The sequence below is a fragment of the Canis lupus genome, chromosome 5, assembly GCF_003254725.2.
Source record: "Canis lupus dingo isolate Sandy chromosome 5, ASM325472v2, whole genome shotgun sequence".
NCBI classification, from domain to species: Eukaryota; Metazoa; Chordata; class Mammalia; order Carnivora; family Canidae; genus Canis; species Canis lupus.
In genome coordinates this window covers 2189565-2211891 of record NC_064247.1, presented here as the reverse complement: position 1 = coordinate 2211891, position 22327 = coordinate 2189565, and the positions used below count along the sequence as shown (strand labels likewise).

General features: G+C 47.8%; 1 protein-coding gene across 6 annotated transcripts in view; it reads right to left on the bottom strand.

Moving 5' to 3' along the window:
- The window catches only part of OPCML (opioid binding protein/cell adhesion molecule like), a 1085315-nt gene that overhangs the window by 527094 nt on the left and 535894 nt on the right, over window positions 1-22327 (bottom strand). The gene's annotated exons all lie outside the window — the stretch shown is intronic.

The following is a 22327-nucleotide window of genomic DNA, read 5'->3' as shown; positions in this document are numbered from 1 at the left end:
TATTGCTAATCATTTTCCCCAGTCTACTACTTGCCTTTTAACTGCTTATGTTATCTCTTTCTGTTTAGATCTTTCGTATTTAATGAGGCCAATTTATCAATATATCAATTTTTCCTTCATTGCTTTTGAGTTTCTCATCTTAATTACAAAACGTTTTCCCACTCCCAAGATTATGTGCACATGGCTGTATAAAATTCTTTACTTTCCTGATGCTGTCAAAATTTTTATATTTATATTAATACTCAGCTCCCCAATCCATCTGCCATTTATATTTTACTGTATTATGAGGAATAGCCTTACCAACCTTTGATTTATACTAACATGTGACATATTTGTATCCTTATAAGATTAATTACACTCTTTAAAAAAAAAAGACACTATAAATAGGTAATTAAAAATCACCTTTACAATGTCATCATTACCAGGAGATACAATCCCTTATCAGAGGCTCCTGCTGACATCCCAAGACCCAGCGCCCTTTCCTCCATGACTTTGGGTTTCCACAGCCCAGCAAAGCCTTGGCACCATGAAACATGACAACCAGGGTCATGCAGCTACTCTTCCACCATTCATACGCTAGCACTCTAGACAGCTCCGGACATCGCTGAATTCCTGTGTCTAATCGCCAAGATAGAAAAAGGCAAATAAAATTCATGGTTCCTGAACGTGAACATACAATCCAAACATCCAAGACAACAGATATTAAAAGAAAGCACACAAAAGATGCCCCACGAGGATGAGAAAATGCACACAAATGTGTATACTTAGGCTTCCAGGAGCCGAAGGAAAGTGATGGGCCAAAGAGGTAGGAAATGATAGGAGAGAAGGCCAATATGCCACGTGAGGGCTGAGGCCCGGAGAACGTCACAGAAGGGTGTCCACGACTGCGGGGGGCGTCTGAGGACAGCACGCAGAAAGCCTCTGCCTCTGCCTTCATGTGGGGGCCGCAGGAGCCCCCTGGGGTGGGCAGGGCGTGGTGGTTGGCAGAGCAGAGGAGAGACTACGCCCTTCCAATAAGTGGGACACTAACCTGTAATTAAGGAATAGCATCCTTCTCTCTCATACTTTATTGTGAAATGCGATATGAGCTTCACATCAGGCCCTGAGTTCATTTTACCAACTCTGGACTCTGGAGATGAGCCCCCCAGTGCGCAGAGAATGTACCCCACCCCCCAATAATCAAGTCCAAGCTACCATAACGAATCCATCATCTGCATCCAGCAAGGCTGGCTCCTGACTGTCGATGTGGAGTTAATTAGACAAATATCGTACGCCAAAGTCCAATTGATTATTAAGACACCATAACGAGGACTGAACATCACAGCGTGTACTGGAAACGCCGTATTATACCTTGAACGTGCCTGCTGCCCCTCAGAAGCTTGGAGAGCCATCAACCGACAATTAGCATTCAGCAGCAGCAATGGCCTGTTTTTATCACCGCTGATTTAATAAGACAGTTATTGTTCTCCCTGTTAATTAATATCTATCGATTAAAGTTTAAGTCTGGGCATCGGGCATATATGTTCTTGGTTAACTAGAGAGTAGTTAGCATGTCTCCCTGTTGGGCCTGACTCACCCCTTCCCACCTCTGGTCCCTGTGCGTCCTGCAGGGCAGCGCTGCGAGCAGTTGGGGCAGCCGCCTGGGACCCGGGGAGGACAGAGCCACAGGACGGCATCCGGAGCCCTCGAGACCGTCTGAGTCTAGAAGCTGTAGATTTTCGGGTCCTTGTGGTCCTTGGGACCAGGTTAGCCACGAACCCTCCCCAGAGTCTGAATGGGGAGCTCACCACCCTGCCCGTTCCCTACGCCGCAGGGGACCGTGGGGCACACCTCGACCTGTCGCTCCGGCTCAGGGTTTCTGCGGTCGCGGTGGCAACGGGTACCGAGGTTCACGGCCTGCACGATGGCTCTCAATTGCCCTACCTTCACGCTGAAAGGAGATAAATGAGACTTCGGAGCCAATGGTTCTTTATGTGTAAAACAAGCTTTTAATCCATGACTTTTGAGAGAAGTTACATCTTCATCCCCTGGGAGTGGGCGTTTTTGTTGTTGTTTCAGTGTTTCCTTATGTTATGAGAGTGGTTTCCTGCCACTGGTCTTTTTTTTTTTTTTCCTGCCACTGGTCTTTAAAACAATCTCACAAGAAGGTAAAAGCACAACATCACCTTTAACTTAGTAATTTAATTAAATGAATAAAATTTTGTTACCTTTCCTCTAATGCTACTTTTAACATTCATTTTTAAGCCGTTTTGCATCACTTTTTTTTAGTGTTCTATTCATTGAGATATAATGCTTAAAAAGTAAAGTGCGTAGAGGGCACTGATCTTAAGAGCACAGCTCAATGATTTTTTAGCATCTACACCTGTGTAACATAGAGCATTCCCAGATAAAAAGAGAGAGCATTCCCACCACGCTCCAAATTTTTTATGGCAGTTTTTAGGCATTAACTCTCAAAACTCTTCCTCCAATGACTAGAAATAACTATACCAACCTCTAACATCATTGAATTGTTTTGCCTGTTTTTGAACTTCATAAAATTGGAATCATCCTTGGTATCTGAGACACATTCATTTATAAAAATAAAAATAAGTACGTCCAAATCAGGGGTTTTGATTTTTTTTTCAAGTCAGTTAACTCCAATAATGCAATTCCATTTTCGAATTTGTTTAGCTGAAGTTTGGGCCTTTCTTAAATTCCTAAGAACCAAGACATTCTTTTTCATGACTCTGCAATCACCACCAAGCTTACAGGTGGATTCGTATGAGAAAATCTAAACCACAAAGGTAACGCGATGCCGACTGCACATCCTCCTTCTCAATTTGGATTTGCCAGCATAAAGTGCCAGAGGTGAGAAAAATGTCATCTTTGTCATGTATCCATCTTATGAAATCGGGAAGTTGGGAACAGGAAATTTGACAATGACATCTTGAATTCGCTGGTGCTTTATCTTTGGGCATTGTTGCCAATTAACTGCAGCGGGGAAATCCGAGTGGGTTAGGCCTAGTGGAGGCAACTGTGTATGGATTTTGGTAAAATATACAATAGACAGAACTCGATATACATAAAAATTGCCCAGAATCAATATATTAGCTGGCATTGGAAAAGACCATCAGCCCAGGTCATTGACATTGACACAGTGTTCGGGAACGTAAGCAAGTCGGTAGGAATCTGGGCCTTAAGCCTTGAGCCGAGACGTAATTGCAGGTCCAGGGTCTGTGATGAGACACCAGTAAGAGAAAAGAAAAGCCTCAGCTCTCGAGGGATATATCTACTTAGCAGGCTACAGGACAGGGACCAACAAGTGAACGGGCATATTCTAAGAGAGTGGCTCTCGAAATGTGGTCCTTGGACGAGTGACACCAGCATGGCCAGGAAATCCTTAAGACATGCAAATTCTCAGCCCTTTCCCCGGATGTGCTAAATCAGGAGCCCGGGGTTGAGGCCCAGGACGCTGCTGCAACAGACTCTCCAGGTGATCCCAAAGGTGGCTCCGTGGTGGGCACCGGAGGTCTCGGAAGTAAGGACGAGACACTGAGGAAAGCCCACCTCTCGAGCAGCAACATCAGAGCTGGCCTGGCATCCCGAGCCCCGGGAGAGGGGCCTCGGCGGGGTCCACGTCCCAGACCCAGAGAACCGAGCAGACCCTGGCCAGGCCTGTGGCTCTTCCGGGGCCCTGACGGCTTGCTTCATCTTGCCCACCTCACACCTACGTGCTTTTGCAAAGTAAGGACCACACGCGTTCGTGTCCACCCGCAGTGCCTAACGGAATGCTTGGACTCCAGGGGCTTAAAACACACGTGGGATGAAGGAGGGAGGGAGTGGATGAAAGATCAGATAAGGGGGAGGGGAAAGCAGAGCACGTGTGTCAGATGGTCCACGCGGGAAACGTCCAGAATGGGCAAATTCCCTGAGGTGCGAGGGCCGGGCAGGTGCCGGGCCTAGACCGTCGGGGCGAGGAGGGCGTGCCACCGGCCCAGGTCTCCTGGTGGCACCGAGACGTCCTGGAATTGGGAAGTGGCAATGGTTGCACAACCTTGGGAATACACTAAAAGCTACTGAATGGTACACTTTTAAAGGGTGAATTTTATGATATGTGAATTATATCTCAATAAAAATAATTACTTTTTTTTTTTTAAAGCCAAATGTGTGAATATCAAGCGAGGCATTTTGGAAGAAACATTTCACGAGCCAAAAGCTATTCTGGGACGACACTGGCAGTCTTATGTAACGCAACTTCAGACAAAGCTACAAATACTGAGATGAGGCTAGAACATTCCAGTGGCCACCCCTCCCCTTAGCAGGTTTCGCTGAACCAACTGGTCAATGGCTGCCGGGCTCCAAGGAGGTTATAGCAGGCGGCACCACACGCATCATTGTTTTAAGTCAGAGCTTCTAAAAATGGTTCCCCTAAAAGCAGCTTAAGAAAGAGCATAGAGTATCAGGAGAGAGAAGCAGGTTCCAGAAGTAGAACCTCATCACTCAGGCTCCTCTCCCGTGGAGGCAGGAGAGTGACAATTGTCAAACCCCCCCCCCCCGGGAGTTAGGAGGGCAGGTCCTGGGGGAACGTTCCCTTAAATCTGTAACCTGAACATGAGAGACTCCTAACTCTGGGAAACAAACTAGGGGTGGTAGAAGGGGAGGTGGGCGGGGGGTAGGGGTGACTGGGTGACGGGCACTGAGGGGGGCACTTGACGGGATGAGCACTGGGGGTTATGCTGTGTGTTGGCAAATAGAACTCCAATAAAAAAATATACAAAAAAAAAAAAATCTGTAACCTGAGCAACCAAAGTCCTCGTTTGGGGGCTACAGCCTAGGACCCGGTGCTGCCCCTGCCCAGCGTGGGTCCTGGCGCTGCTGAAGAAGGCGGGTGGGCCCTGGGCGTCCCTGGTGGGCAGGGGGCGGGGAGGGGGGCAGCAGGGTGCAGGCCTGGGGGGTGGGTGGAGGCCTCAAGGGGCAGTGCAGGCCTCGGGGAGGGGGGTGCAAGCCGCGGGGGGTGGGTGGAGGCCCTGGGGTGTGTGCAGGCCATGGGGAGTTTGCAGGCCGCAGGGTTGTGCAGGCCACGGGGAGACGGGGTGCAGGCCGCGGGGGCGTGGGTGGAGGCTGCAAGGGGTGGTGCAGGCCGCAAGGAGGGGCATGCAGGCCAGGGGGAGAGTGCAGGCTGGGGGTGGGGTGTAGGCTGTGGGCGGGGTGCAGGCCACAGGGGTGGTGCAGGCCTGGGGGTTGCAGGCCGGGGGTGGGGTGGGGGGTGCAGGCCTGGGGGGGTGCAGGCCTGGGGGTTGCAGGCCGGGGGTGGGGTGGGGGGTGCAGGCCTGGGGGGGTGGTGCAGGCCTGGGCGTTGCAGGCCGGGGGTGGGGTGGGGGGTGCAGGCCTGGGGAGGGGTGCAGGCCGGGCCCAGCGCAGTCAGCTTCCCGGGCCCTCCCCATATGAGCGCCGTTTACGAGCCTCCCTGTTATCACCACCTATTTCTTTTTATGCTGCTGCCAAAACACCGCCATTAATCTTTCGCACTCCCTGAAGGCAAAACACGGGTAATTGGATTTATCTGGTTCTAGAATTTGTTAGGTTCCGTTACAAAATAAATAAATAACTGACCTCTGAAGAGAGGGGAGCGGCCGGCCGCGCGGGAGCCCGACCCTGGCCTCCTCAGGCTCCGACCCCCTCCCCGCACCCCTTCCCCCTCCCTGCACCCCTGCCCCTCACCTGCCTCCCCCCCACCCCCCTCCCGGGCTGTGTGCCCCCCACCCCGAGTATCCCGGGGGGCCGTCTACAACTTCCTTTCATTGGCCGCCACCCTTCCTGCTTCTCATGTCCTGTGCCCTCCGTCTGTCTAAACAGTACTGACCGGGGGCGGTGACCTGGGCAAGGGGCCCCCGGGTCCACTCTCTCCTCGGGCGGGACCACAGGGAGCAAGGGAGATGCACATCTTTCCCGTTTGCCCCTTCAGGGCCTGCGGGGCCACAGCCTACCATCCCGGGATTCCCAGTGTCCCTCCCTACCAGCCCCTACCCGGGGCCTGAGCACCTTGCTGTGCCAACCCACCAGCAATGGCCCGCCAGCTCGCCGATGGGGCCTGCCTCCCCCGTAGGGGCTGGAAACCCAGAACGCCTACTTCCCAGCCCACTCTCCCGGCTGGAGCTGGACACTGACGCAGTCCTGCCAAGCATGCCACAGGGAAGCCTGCGGAGAGGTAGCTTCCGCAGCGTGCTTTGCAAAGAAGTACCCACAAACCCTTAATGGCTATTTGTAGACTTTCTTGGATAAGAACGTGATGCCCGGAGCTGCTGCAGCCATATCGTGGCCGTGAAGGGCAGTGACCTCAGCACTCCACCCGGGAGCGGCCTCCTGCTGTCATTCTCATTAAGTGGGGGATTATAAATATTGCCATTATTCACATCACCTTCACCGTTCTGTTTTTATTGCTTGGAGCTACCAGTATCCAACCTGGTACATGATTGTTCTCCCCTCTGGCCGTAGGCATGCCTGGACTAGGGGTGCACACTCAACACAAGCTGAGATCGTCAGTTGTATCTTCTGGAAATTTGACATTGGGAAGGAGAGATTCCAATCAGTGTTGACTAGCTTAAAACGAGAACCTATGAACTGAGGAAGAGGTAGGATGATAATCACGCATCCCGTGGAAACAAGAAAGCTAGTAAAGGGATAAAGAAAACAGACGCGTAGGAAAAGCAGAAATAAGAGACCAACTGACGGCATGCAAAGGGGCAGATGACAAACTGGTTGTCTTTTCAGAAGCCGATGTCCTTCACCCCTCGTGGGTTCCCCGGTCCTTACTACGCTGCCTACTTTGTTTAAGCAGCTGGAGTGGGATTTTATGTTTTACCAACAAGAGTAAGGCAAAAATTATACACTCAGAACCGTAGATATGGAGATGAATGAGAGATTTTCCCTGACTTCTAGGAACCTAAGTCCTGCAAGTGGGAGACACAGATGAATGCTAGCGGAGAACCTGACATTTCGCGTTAGAATCATAGGTATAGATGTGATGCGAGAGTGAGAAGAGGGCGAGTGTATTCCCCTGTGGGCTCTGCAGGAAGCACGGAGAAGGTCCGACACGATGCCTCCCAACAACAGCACACAGACCTAGCTTTGGTTGTATGAGGTTCCGATTCTTCAATACACGTCTCGGCATTTTAAAATCTGTAAGTCTACAGCTGGGCACGGGAATAGCGTATCCTAAAAACCTTTCCTGGGTCGCTAGGATGCCTAGCCAGCCTTGGGAGTCCTGGAAACACGGGGATAAAGGGGACTCGGGAAAATCAGGAAAGGCTGACACGGGGACTAACACTTAGGGGCCTACACGATGAGCGGGACCTGCCATATGTCGAAAGAGGTAGGAAAGGAACTTCTCAAGAAGAGAAAGGGCAAACTGCAAATCATTATGTAAGTAAGAGCTGCTTATGTTTATCACTTTGTCATTTTTGTATGGTCACAGAAATATCAGTGTCTGATTACTGCTACTTACGCAGAGATAGATGCTCCCTACCTGCCTCTTGTCACGTGGACGTTATTTACACGCTCTCTTTGCAGAGCCCTGGAGGACGTATTGGAGACAACCACGGTGAAATCCCATTCCGGGGCACCCAGGTGGCTCCACGGTGGAGCGTCTGCCTCCAGCTCAGGGTGTGACCCCGGGGTCCCGGGATCAAGTCCCGCATCGGGCTCCCCGCATGGAGCCTGCTTCTCCCTCTGCTGTGTCTCTGCCTCCCTCTCTGTGTCTCTCATGAATAAATAAATAAATTTTTTAAAAAATCCCATTCCTGTCCTCAAGGTACTAACATGCAATTGAAGAAAAAAGAAGTGTGTGTGGTGTGCGTGCACGACAGAGAGAGAGAGAGAGAGAGGAAATGAACAAATAATTTGATTGCCCAGGAGTCAGCGGTATTTGTAATTCCTACTGGACGGAGTTAATGTTTCATTCCGCTGTCTTCTTGCTTGCATGGTTTCTGAAGAGAAGTCTGAGGTGACTCTTACCCTCGCTGTACGGTAAGTATGTCTCTCTCTGCCACCCTCAGCCCCACCTGGTTTCTTTCAAGAACCTTTTGTTTGCCTTTGGAGTTCCTCAGTTTGAATGTAATAGGTCTAGTGGTAATTTTTTGTTTTTTGGTTATTGTTTGTGTGTGTGTGTTTCAATCTATCCTTTTAATTTATCCTATTTTTATTTATCCTTTCAATTTATTCTTTTAATTTATAAATTTAATTTATCCTTTTAATGTCTTCTAAGCTCCCTAGATCTGTGTTTTGATGCCTGATGTTAATCTTGAAAAATTCTCAGTCATTATTCTTTCAAATATTTCTTCTGTTCCTCTCTTTTCCTTCTGCTATTCCTGTTACGTGGATATGACACCTTTTGTAATTTTTTTCCCCACGGCTCTTGAACATTCTGTCCTGTGTGGGTTTTTCCCCCTCAGTCTTTTTTCTCTTTGCCTTTTTAGTTTAGAAGGCTTCTAATGACATTATCTTCGAGCTCACTGACTCTCTCCTTAGCCATGCCCCATCTACTAATGAGCCCTTCAAAGGCATTCTTCATTTCTGTAACAACTTTTATAGCATTTCTTTTTTATTGTCTTAGAATTTCCATTTCTTAGCTTACATTACCCATCTGTTCTTGCATGTTTTCCATTTTTTCCCAATAGAATCCTTACCATATTAATCATAGTTATTTTAAATTTCTGGTCTGATAATTCCAACATCCTTGCCGTATCTGAGCCTGGTTCTGATGCTTGCTCTTTCTTTTCAAACTGTTCTTTGCCTTTTAGCTAGAGGGGCCTGGGATGGTTATTTCCCATCTCACAGGAGTTTGGGCTGTAGCAAAACCTGAGGTAGGTAAGCTCTGGTTAACTAGTTTCCCTGAGGGCAGGCTTCTGTGAAAGAAAACAGAAGGCTCTGGGTGTATTTCAAATGGTTACCTCCTCCTGCCATTCTCCCATTTTCACTTTCAGAACTGCTAGGGCCTCTGGAAGAAAGACTCTCAGAAGTGTGAGGGCCTCCCACCAAGGCTGAGCCATCTGGAGTTTCCTCAAGGTAGTCCACACTCAATCTCCCCCATTTAGTCAATTTGTATGTGTTCCTAGGAGCATCTGACTAAAACATTGGTTTCCATTCAGAATAAGCTGCGATTCTATTTCCTGTCGCCAGTTTTCAGGGTGGTGGTTTTATTCTGTGGCCTCAATTCTCTGACAGGTCTAAGTGAAGAGCTATTGATTTTCAGTTTGCTCAGGTTTTCTCTTCTTTTGAGGATGGAAGCCATGCTTTCCAGACTCCTGTGTTCTACCAGAAACTTGAAGTCTCAGGCCACAACTCTCCAGTGTTCCTTCCCACTCAGTTTCTGGCTTCCTGGGCTCCAGCCCTTCCTTAATTCGTAGAACAGGTTTATTAGCATAAGGTTGCCAGGACCCTCTGCCTCTGCTGGTCCTCCTCTCTGGAACCCTTCCCCCCAGACATCTGCCTGGCTCGCTGCTGCACCTTGGCCAGTTTTCTGCTCAAATGTTAACTCATCAAACAAGTAGCTCCTAACCTGAAATAGAGTTACCTGTTTCAATTGACTCACTTTACTCCGTTTTTCTTCAGTGCATACATCACTATATTCTATTTTATATTCTATTTTAATGTGTTTATCACGTATCTAGTTTCCCTAGGATGTAAGCTCTATAATGCGAGAGGCTTAGTGTCTTTTGTCCATCGTTGTAAACCCACCCTAGAAAACAGTACATGCCATAGAGTGCTCAACACATATTTGTTAAAGGAAGGGATGGACAAACACATCAATCGCTCTTGGCCCATGGGAAGATACATGAATGACCGATATGAAAACACTCGGAAAGGTATTGAATGTCATTACGAATCCTTCTGAAAATGCAAATTAAAATTTTACAATAGTATGCTAGTCCACACACACACACACACACACACACACACTAAAATTGCTAAAAATACAAAAATTTAAAAACCTACAAGCCAAGTGTTGAGACTGTGGAGCATCCGGAGCTCCCACACATTACTGGTGGGAATATAAATTGGTATAATAACTTTGGAAAATCATCTGGCTGTTTCCTTAGACAGTAAAGCTCCATATATCATATGACTCAATAATTCTATTTCCTTATAAAAATAAAAATATATTTCCTCATAAAGACTTATATCCAAATACTCATTGTACCTGAATTAAGAACCAGAAAATAATAAGAACCAGAAAAATAAGAACCAGAAACCACATCAGCAAGTAAACAGGGGGAAAATTGTGGTATATCCATACAGTGGAATGCTACAGAACAATCAAAGAGGAATGAATGATAAGCAAGAACATATATGAATATCAGATACATTATACTGAAAAAAGAAGTCAGATATAAAAGAGTTCTGTATAATGTAGTATCATCCAATTTATAAGAAATTCTAGAACAAAATTAATGTATGGGGTTTGGAAATGTATGTCTGCCCAGTGCTGGAGGATTGACTTCAAAAGGGCATGGAAGGAGTGTCAGCCAGATGGCAGACTAGGAAGCCTCAAGCCTCTGTTTTCCCCCAGAAACACTGAATAAGCAACTAGAAACAGAATAGAATGACTTTATAGGGGCTGTGAAAATCAGTCAAAGATCTATGGCAACCAAGCAATGCAATCCCTATTAACATTCTAGCGTGGTGTTGTTTTGTTTTGTTCTACAAAAATAGAAAAACCCATCCAAAATACATATGGAATCTCAGAAAGATCTGAAATAGCTACAACAATCTTGAAAAAGAAAAAAGTGGGACACCTGGGTGACTCAGTGGTTGAGCGTCTGCCTTCGGCTTAGGGCATGACCCCGGGGTCCCGGGATCGAGTCCTGCATCGGGCTCTCTGCATGGAGCCTGCTTCTCCCTCTGCCTGTGTCTCTTCCTCTCTGTGCCTCTCATGAATAAATAAATAAAATCTTAAAAAAAAAAAAAAGAACAAAGTTGAGGTCTCACACTTCCTAATTTTGAAACCTTCCACAAAGCTACAGTATTCAAAACAGTATGGTATTGACATAATAAAATAGAATGGAAAGCCCAGAAATTAACCCTCCATACATGTTCAAATGATTTTCAACAAGAGTGTGAAGATACCCAGGGGAAAAATAGTCTTTTCAGGAAATGTTAGTGAGAAAATCACATATCCACATGCAAAAAAAATAATAATAATAATTTGGACCCTCAAGTTCACATCATATACAAAAATTAACTAGAAATGGACTAAAGACTTAATTGTAAGAGCAAAAACTATGAAACTCTTAAAACATACAGGAAAAGCTTTATCACATTGTATTTGGCAGTAATGTCTTGCTTATGACACCAAAAGTATAAGCAGTAAGGCAAAGACAGGGAAAATGCACTGCTTCAAAATTAAAAACATTTGTGCATTAAAAGACACTATCAACAGGGTGAAAAGGCAATCCACAGATGGAAGAACACGTAAAAATTGCATATATACTAGAGAATTAATATCCAGACTACATAAAGAATTCCTACAACTTAAGAACAAAAAAAATAATAATAAACAACCTGATTAAAAATGGACAATCAACGTAATAGAGATCTCCAAAGAAGATACATAAATGGCCAGTAAGCACACAACATCATTAATCCATAGGGAAATGCAAATCAAAACCACAATAAATAACACTTCATTTATCCATTAAAATGGCCATTATCAAAAAATAGTAAATAAATGTTGGCTAGGATGCAGATAAATTGGAACCTTTATGCACTGCTGAAAGGAATGTAAAATGGGGCAGCCACTATGGGAAATGGTGCAGGGGTTCCTCAAAAACTGAACAGAATTACCATACCATCCAGTTTCATGCATATACAATTCTACTTCTGGGTATACACCAAAAGAATTGAAAACAAGGACTTAAATAGATATTTGTACGCCCGTGTTTGCAGCAGAATTATTCACAACAGCTAAGAGATGGAAGAGACCCAAGTGTCCATCAACAAATAAATGGATAAACAAAATATGAAATACGCATGTGATCGAATAGTATTCAGCCTTAAGAAGAAAAGAAATCCTGACACATGCTACAACCTTGATGAATCTTTAAGACCCTGTGCAAAGTGAAACAGGCCACTTACAAAATGGCAAATACTACATGAGACGATGTGCATGAGGGACCAGAGTAGGCAAATTCAGAGGCAGAACGTGGAATGGCGGTTTCCAGAGGCTGTGGGAAGTGGAGGATGGAGAGTTAGTGTTTAATGGGTGTAGGGTTTCAGTTTGGAAAGGTGAGAAAAGTTCTGGAGATCGATGGTGGTGAATGTTGCATATAATGTGAATATTGTTGGCACAGAGCCGTATACTTAAAATCGGTGAACAGGACCTGGGCTGCCCCGTCAAACGACCAACTCCTTTTTTTTTTTCCCCCAACTCTTGATTTTGGCTCAGGTCATGATCTCTGGGTTGTGAGGTCAAGCCTGCCCAGGACTCTGCGCTGGGTATGGATCCTGCTTCAGATTCTTTCTCTCCTTCTCTCTCTGTACCTCTCCCCATGGCGTGCATGCATGCACTTTCTCTCTCTCTCTCTCCAAAAAAAAAAAAAAAAAAGGTAAACGTCATGTTATGTAAATTTTACCATAATAAAAAAAAAGAGGGCATTGAGGGTGATAAAAATGTTCTGTACCCTTTGGAGTGGTGGTTATGTGGGTGAATATGGATGTGCAAGTTTGTGCAAGTGGACAGTTAATATGGTGCATTTTAAGTAAACTCTCTTTCGGGGGACCCCTGGGTGGTTCAGTGGTTTGGCATCTGCCTTTGGCCCAGGGCGTGATCCTGGAGTCCCAGGATCGAGTTCCGCGTCGGGCTCCCTGCGTGGAGCCTGCTTCTCCCTCTGCCTGTGTCTCTGCCTCTCTCTCTCTCTATGTCTATCATGAATAAATACATAAAATCTTAAAAAAAAATAAAAAGTAAACTCTCTTTTCCTCCTCCCTTCTTTTCCTGGTCTTTTCCTCCCTTACTTCCTGATCTGTGGGCCCTTCATCCTGCTAATACATTCACTGGATGTAAGTGTTTAAAGAGGGGAGTCTAGGATTGATTCACCTTTATAATATTCACACTGCCCAGCATAGTTACTGGCATATAAGCAGGTTAATACAAGCTTCCTTTTTAAGTTGGTAATTCAGTAATTTACTTTTTTTTTATAAATTTATTTTTTATTGGTGTTCAATTTGCCAACATATAGAATAACACCCAGTGCTCATCCCATCAAGTGCCCCCCTCAGTGCCCATCGCCCAGTCATTTACTTTTTTAATGTAATGTTACTGTTTATTGAGAACTTACTACCTATCAGACTTTAAGTTCTTACAAACTTGATGCCATGCATTCCTCCCCAATGACTCAACAAAGTGGCTACAGAGTCCCTCTTTTTTTAATCATGAAATCGAGTCTTAGAGAATCTTACCCACTTGTCCTACTGTATAGAGCCAAAATGTATGAGAGCTGGGATTAGAAATGAGCTTTTTTGACTTTCAAGTCTGTGTTTCTTAACCTCTTGAAAGGGGTTACAGGGGATCCCTGGGTGGCGCAGCGGTTTGGCCCTTGCCTTTGGCCCAGGGCGCGATCCTGGAGACCCGGGATCAAGTCCCACATCGGGCTCCCTGCATGGACCCTGCTTCTCCCTCTGCCTATGTCTCTGCTCCTCTCTCTATCTCTCTCTATCATAAATAAATTTAAAAAAAAAAAGAAAGGGGTTATGGCTTTACCTTATATTTCACTAAGCGTCCCCCGACTAGCCAATTGTAAACAGAGTATATAATCAAGAACATCCTGTGAAGTGGTCCCACTGCTCAGGTACGGCGGGATATGGGCTGCTGAGACATAATCAAGACTGTCACAGTGAGACCTTGTCACAGAAACAGCTGCACTTCAAATGGCCAAGGAAATGGGTACATAAACCCCTTCATTCAGAAATGCTTCCTGCAATTTTAGGAGATTATTCACATTGGCATTTCCATCCCCTAAAGTTTGCAGATATACTTCCAGAATGTGCCGTCATTTCTTTTGTAACCTTGATAAAAACGGAGGAGGGAGGCTCACCTCCCTTGCAAATGATCAGAATTTCCTGCCAGTGGCTTTAAGAATATTGTGAAATTCGTGAATACAGCAATTATAACAAGCAGGAGGAGACAGGACAAGTTAAATACCAACTATCTAGGGAGAGATCATTATCTCAACCAGGATTCAAATGTCAGAATCTCTGGTTGTAATTTCAGTGACTTCCCAATTACCTCAAAATGGGTGAGAACATCTTTATTAGAAAAAGTAGATAGGCGACTATGTGTGCGCACACGCGCATGTGCGTGTGCGCATGTGTGTGTGTGTGCACGCGGGTGGGGAGAGAGAGACAAAGGGATAGAAATAAAGGACAATATGCATCTTTTCGACAAATGTGGAGCAACTACTACATGTGAGGTATTGCACCGGACACTGGGGATACAAAGACCAAGAGTAGACACTAATGTATTTAACAAAAGACACCGAAGAAGCATGAAAACAACAACCAATGGGGAGAGGACTATGTTCCGAGACGGCCCAGAAAGCAGTGCAAAGTGCAGAGATGAACACCATTGCTCCCTTCTCTTTCTTATGGTTTCTCCCATTGAGGCGGCATCTCCACGGGAGCACGGCCACTCCCATAAAGCACCTGACTGATTGAATTCTGTGTCACAGATGCTGGCTCTGCCTTTTGTCCATCATGGAAAGTTCCACACAGTGACCAGGAGACCCTACGTTGTGATGGCATCATTCACAGCCCATCGCAGCCACAAGCGTCTGATACAGCAAACCACGTACCTGAGAATAAATGGTTTAATGGCCCAGGAGCAAGTGCGACTTGGCCTGCCCCTCACACGCTCCCCACGCTGAGGTGGTCTCCTGAACGGACACTGGGTGGGCAGGCAAATGGCGAGCATTGGAAAGTGCATGAAACCCTAGACTTGCAGGGGTGGGGTCGAGCGTGGACCCGGTCTCTTGGAGAAGAGGTCCGGGCAGTCACCCAGGCCTAGGGCAGGTCCCACACAGAGTAATGAGACATGGACTAGGAAGTCAGTGACAAGAAGGGGATTGACAGGTGCGGGACAGGTGGGAAGCGAGGTTCAGAAAGAGCGGACTCTAGGGGCAAAGGGAATCTGAGCCCTGCGTGGCTCTGCGTTGACTCAGCATGGGCGCTGGGCCCCGGGGTGCCTGGTCCTATGCCCTGGACAGGGGGCATAGAGCCCTCCTCACAGCAGGTACCGTGGGACACGGTTAATTCTTCTCCACCACTTTCTTCCTTTTCTTGACCTTGGACTACCAGGTAATTCCACGTCAGGCTACTTGCTTCTCTCCCGTGTACACACCTGCCCTTCCTCTTTAGCTCTGTGTCTTCCTTCACCTCTCAGCTGACACCTGGGGAAAAATCTCCCTCGAGTGCTCTTCTCCCCACTTTTGTCTTTTGTTTCCTTTATCCATCTTCCTTTCTTCATCTATATTTATGGAAAAAAATCCAATCATCAGGGAAGCGGCAAACGCATACGTGTACTTGAATCCAATAACACGAAAGCTATACGTCTTAAAATTGAATTTGGCACAACAGAAACAAGGCAAACTCTCAAACTTTTGAAAGTATTCAGAAATATCTTCAGGAGAATGTTTCCATGTTATCTTCCTCTTGCTAGGCCTACTTTTCTTCAGCATTGGCAGTCGTGATAAATAGAAAATTATCATATCCATTTTTCTCTCGCTTCTGTGTAATCACTTCTACGACAACGTTGCTCCTTATTATTCTTCGTTGCTGCTGCGTTGCATTTTGGATAATTATGAGTTAAATTATCTTCCGTGGGCTGGCCAGAAACCTTAACAACCACTTAGAACAATCTTTGTTCCTATTATGCAGCGGAAACTTGGTTAATCGAGATGCCGTAAATTTTCAGACCCACTGAAAATGGTTAATATTCAAAACTAATTTTTAAAACATTTTATTGATCAGCACTTTTATGGGAAGCCAGGTCAAGTCCTTCAGCATCTCTTTGATTTAAGCAAAATGCGCGGTCTCCAGGGAAGAGGAGGCCAAAAGGGGTCGCACGGTTTCCTCCAGGGTATGAATCAGAAGCAAGGTGAGTACAAAGCTTGCGGTTCTCTGTTTTCACAGCCAAATGGTTTAAACTAAAATACAAATATAAGGATGGGGACAGGAGATCATGAAATGACATATATTTTAGGATTTAAAAAAAAATCACCTCCCTTCATTCTATACTTCCATACAGATCACTCATTTCCTCACAGTTGTCAAGGAAATGCTCTGGCACAAGCAGGCTCTTGTCAAGAGGCACCTGCCCACTCTGGCTTGGTTTGCAGGGTCCTTGTAGATACGGGCATGCAGGGGAAGGTCACGCAGGAGGGGAGTGCAGCACACACACACGGCTCACAGCGAAGAGCACCCGCCACGGCTTGACAGTACCCTGGGCCCTCCCGGCGGTCGTCGCTTTGCATGCTGCTTGCAGGTGCATCACTTCCAGGACCAGATGACGCCCTCTACTCCTATGCAGGGGCGGGGGGGCAGCAGAAAGCAAAGGGGACAGCTAAGGTCCATCAGCCCAGCCACAGCCCTAATTGCAACGCAGATTTCCTGACCTTTACTCAGGTGCAGGTCCGGGGCACAGAAAGGGTGCTTTTGTTTTTTTCTGCTGGCGGCGCAGGGATGCTCCGCCCGGTCTCTGTGCCTGGGCTTGAGGGGGGGAGGGCTGCAGCAGGGGGAGGGGCGTCCCATGAAACTGAGAAGAGAAAGGTCTTCCTGGAGCAAATCCAGACACAGGATAACCACGTAACCGAAGGTAAGTGACTTAACCATCCTCAACCTCAATCTCTGAGGCTGTTATTTAGGGATAATAATACTCGGAAAATCACACGAAACAATAATTGGCCTGGCCTCTGACACACACTTCATCATGGATAATAGAGCCTGTTTATTTTAAAAGCTCCCCCACCTCGCTGATGTTATTAAAGGGTCTGTGGTATGATCCTGCAGGGACAGTGACATAAGGCTCAAACGTGTCCCATCCCTAACCTTCTCTACCAAGGAAATGACACCCAGATCGAGGCACGGGAACTGCTGAGCTGCAGAGACATTACGACTTCAATTTTCACATCTTAAGAAAAGATACACCAGGGTACAAGAAGCTGCGGGAAGGTGTCATTTGCTGGGAGGAGGGCAGGGATTGATGATGCAGCCTGTCCCCAGGCCCGGCCCAGGCCGCTCTCTCCCGTTCCACTTGGGGCGCCGGCGCCAGCCCCGCCTGCACGGGAGTTGGGAACACCAGGTGGATCTGAAGTGGTCTGGGGCTGTCTGGTCCGGGTTTAAAAAAACAAACAACCCCCCTCCCAAAAAAATTCAAGCAGGGCTAAGGCTCGGGTAGGAGACAAGTGCATTTCCAGCCCTCCCCACCCTGGGGTGTCTCGGTCGGTCACTCCCTCGTCTTGGGACCCTGAGGATGCTTCCTGCTGGTAAGTCACTCTCGGCGTCCTGCCCTGGGAAGGTCAAATGGGGCCTGGCTCCTCCTCTCGCTACATCTCCCTGCCCGACCCCACCCTGTCGTCGGTGGCACCTGCGTCCCAGTGGCCGTGGTCCCCGCCGCCCTCAGGCGGCCACATGCCCCTTCTGAGCCCCTTCTCAGAGGCTGCAGGAGGCGCGGAGTTTTCCAGGGCAGCTCAGAAAGCCATGGGGCATGTATCACGAGGCCTCAGAATCCCGCGCGGGCCTTGCCCTTGGCACCCATGAACGTGCTGGGGGGCAGATGTTCTCGAGGAACCCGGGACGCCGAGAGGCTGGCTCCCTCGGCTGGCCGGCGGGCACGCCAAGCCCCAGGGGGATTCGCCACGCGCAGCCCCACTCGTGACTGTATGACCGCGTTGCCGCCCGGAACACGGCTCGGTCCCACTGACGTGCCCAGCGTCTGGCCCACGGGGACCGTAGGGCTTCCCGCACATTTTCAGATCGGACCGTCCCCACCCGTGTTTCCAAAGTCCCCCAGGCCTCCAAGATCTCTAGCCCGGCGCTGAGTGTCCCTGCGTCAGATCCCAAAGGGAACGGAAGTCTCCCCGTGTCAGCACTTCGTGGCTGTTGAGGTGATAACACGCGATAACAGGTGGGGTCCCGTTAAAAGGTATTAAAGCATCGGACCGATCCCTAGTTTTGAAGCCCTTGGTCCATCCCGCCTTCTGTACTCAGCCCACAAGGTGGCGTCCCTAAGCTGCAGCAGCTCGCGTCTAGCCGCCCGCACGCGTAGGGCTGGGGCCACGGCGTTAGTGGGGCTCAGCGTGGGTCATCCCAGCCTCGAGGATGCTGCAGGGGAAGCGGGAAGCAATCAGCTTATTGCCAGGTGGGGTGGGGGTGAAGGGGGAAGAGGCAGGGCCCTCAAGCCAGGAAGGGAGTGGGAGTATCATGGGCTGTTACTGAGGAATTGCACGCGCACCAGTGACAACTCACATGCACATGCTCCGTAGTTAGCCTGGGGCCACATACTTCATCCCCCGATGTCGTAGGCTGAGCATTTACTCCTTCTCGGTGTGCTCAGGTGGACCGACGTGCTCAAGATCACGTACTGAGTCAGGAAAGAATCAAATCCAGGTGCTGGGGCCGCGGAAGCCCGGGCCCCTTCTAGAGCCCAAGGCAGCCTGTGCGTGGTGAGGTGCGAGCACACATCAGGGGGACACCTGAGCCGAGGTAGGCTCATGGGAGACCCGCTTGCTCGGATGCTCCGGGGGCAGGAAAAGGCTTTAGAGAGGTGATTCTTGGCTCTGGTTCCAGCTCAGAAATACTGGAGGAGATTTTTCTAAGTCTCACAAGCCCACCTCTATGCTCACCTACCTCCGGAGATTCTGATTTTATTTGTCTGGGAGGCTGGGAGCAGAATTTTTTAAAAGCATCTCGGGGAGGGAGGGGTGCAGTGTGCAGCCCAGGTCAGCATCACCGCGTGAGGGGGTCCCACATGGGCCCATCCTTGCCTCCATGTCCCCTTACGTCTTCATCTCCCCAGACTAAGAGTGAAGCTCGGCCCTCACCCATGACCTCATTCCGCAGAGGCACCTTAAACACCACAATGTGCAAACCTGGAGCACCTGTTCCCAAGAACCTAGCAGCCACTCTGCATTTTCTGATGTTCACAAACAGAGAAGCTGCTAAGGGTGAGCGCAAAACAGAGAAAAACACCCAGGCGAACAGCAGTATGTTGTCCCCAGGAGCCTGACTGGTTGCTTGGGCAAAAATCCTGCTGCTCAGATTATTCCTTGGAAGTAGTCAACCCTAAACTTGGTTCCAAATGGATTAGCTCAGAACTCCAAATGAAAATGCGGGGACATTTTAGAAAAGAGTATTTAAGCATAACTCCCCAAACATGAGAGACTCCTAACTCTGGGAAACGAACAAGGGGAGGGAGTGGAAGGGGAAGGGGAGGTGGGCGGAGGGATAGGGTGACTGGGTGATGGGCACTGAGGGGGGCACTCGACGGGATGAGCACTGGATGTTATGCTGTATGTTGGCAAATCGGACTCCAATAAAAAATATACAATCAATCAATCAATCAATAAATAAATAAATATCCCAGGTCAGCAAGCCTGGAGCAGCAAAACTGATTATCCTGCCATAATTAATACATAAATGCATACACTGCGCGTGGTGGGAACGTTTCCCGTCAAGTGGACCAGTCCCTTAGAGCAACAACCCCTACCCCATCCCACTGCAGCCCCGTGTGCAGCATCCACGTACACAGATGACAGGTAACTAACCCGTATTTAGAGGAGACTGAGGCCCAGGAGGAAAGCACACACCCGGCTATGGCCCGCGCAACAGAAATGGCTTGACGGGACCCAACTGACCGCACTGGGCAGCCTGGGCTCCTTCCCGGATGTGGGCACCGATTCAGACATAGGAATTCTAGAGACTTGTCATATCTAATATAATGGAAAGGCACAGAACATTTTTAACCCAACAGCAGATAATTGTAATGAAATGATTCTGGCCAAGAGGGCCCATTTGTAATAATGAATTCAAATCAGATTCATAGAAGCTATAATTCAGCCATAGTGAACACCACCTTCATTTCCCATATCATCTCTCTTCCAAGAAGGCAAAATTACTCAATATTCAAATAATTATTTTTACTTTTCAAGTAGCCCTGTGAAGTAGTTATGAGGAAGATAATATTGCCTCACTTATATAAAATGAGTTTTATCCACGTTCGAGACTTCAGTGTCATCTCTGGCACATCACTTCCTAACGTCCCTCAATGCAATCAAAGACCTATCAAAACAAAACTGATATCTCCAAGGAAGGACACCATCCTTCTCTAAGCCCTGCAATTTCTCACTGGAAAACTCAAACGAGGACCCGGCTTCCTCCACTCCTTTGCTTTTTCTATGAGGTCTCGGGCCTCCTGTGTGACTTCATTCAGGATTTAGAGACAGACTTGAGAGATTTTGATCCGAGGCAGCCACACATTCGAAAAGACTTTCTGCGGCTGGTGGGCCTGGGAAGCATTCAATTTTTTTCGGCACATCCTGCACACTTGATGCATTTAGAACACTAAATTTCCAAACACTGGATTCCCAGGGGAATATCTTTAAGGAGACTGAAGTGTGACCATACTTAAGAATCACAGTCTTTGAAAAAAAAAGAAAAATACAACGCAGAATAAAACATGATATATTTATCTGGGGGTTGAGGCTAAGGATTTCCCGAGAAGCCAGGACTCTCCCTCCGAGTCCTGACAAATAAGTTTTTCATTGTCAGAGGCACACAGCTGTCAGTCAACAAACCAGAGATGCACACAAAACTAGAGAGATTGGAACCCCAGAAAGCTGCGGGACATTCGTATGCTGTTCTAGGAAACCCTGTGACAGGAGTGAAAGCTAAACCTTAAGAAAACCAGAAATTACCAGGAATTCCATGATAAAGGCAAAAAAAAGGGAGAACAAATTACAGGCAAAAGCACCTACAATGGAATCACCCGATAAAAACAAAGACTCAACTAGTAAGAGAGAAGAACACAAGAGGTTAAAAAAAGGGGGGGGGGGATATAAAGAGATTAAAATGTGGACAATGTGCTAAATCCCTCTATTTCAGAGCAAATTCTACAAAGGAGGAGAGGCAAAACCAGCACAGACCGTGTTTACTTTTTTAAAAATCAAAGCGTGCAATCAGGTAACAGATAACAGTTATCCTCGCACATGTAAGGATTTTTTCCCCCACAAAGCACAAAAAGCAACTATTCAGCTTTTCCCGTTTTTATTCCCATTCCCATTACCAAGCCCAGCTGCTGAACATTTGAATTGAAGATCATGAAACCAGGCCAGCAGCTAATAAAAAAAAAAAAAAAAAAAAAAGGTAGAGCAGAGCTGGCCCTCTGCTGGTGGCATCGTCCCACTGCAGAAAGCAGAAAGCAGAAAGCTGGAGTTAAGTTTCTGCTTTAACTTTCGGGGTCGGCACGGGACAGAAGGTTTGGAAGGTTCGGCAAGGAGGCCTTATCTGGTGCTGGGCCTCTCTGCCCCCAGAACGAGGTTAGGAGATAAAGACAGGTGTGTGCAGCCCCTCACACCTGCCAGCGTTCACCAGCATTTCCTCGTTGAACCTGCGCCGCAGCCCGGGACCGCGTCTAACTTGGAGCCCACGGGTCTGCTGCTGATGTGCATCCCGTAAGTCGGACCTCGGGGAGTGGGCCCCAGAAACTTCCTGAGGCAGCGAGTTAGACGTATGGCACCCGAGTCTGGGACAGGCTGAGGACTGCCCACAGGACCGGGAGGGAGGGTCTCCCCTCCCGCCGTCCCTAACGCTCCTTGTACCCTCTCCTTCCTGGGCCCCTGAGCACCAGCAGACACATCTGTTGAAATCTGTCCTCTTTCTCAAAAGCAGCAGCAGCCAAGAATCTCCCAAAGTGCCCAGAATCCCACCTTAGCTTGGGAAAGAACAGCCAGTGTGTCCCAAAAGGCCCTTCCTTCCTTCCCCAGGACGCGGCTCGTCCAGATAACAGAGAGTTCAACCAGAGGAGCCGAAAGAACAGGAAGGAAGCACCATCCCCAGCCGTTCCTTGGAGAAGCCGGGCTTCTTGGCTGCAGAATCTGGGACAGCATGTTTTATTTTCCCCATAACCATCAAAGTCATAGACAGGGCAAACGCATTCAGCCTGTGTACACTGCGAGCCAGAGTTAAGCTGGGACGTCCCTGAATCTGTCTCCTAGGACCAGAACTGCCTCATTAAAGGGATAAAAGATGATATCTGCTGAGCTGGTGGAAAGTGGTGGCTGCATTCTTATTAAAGTCTCTG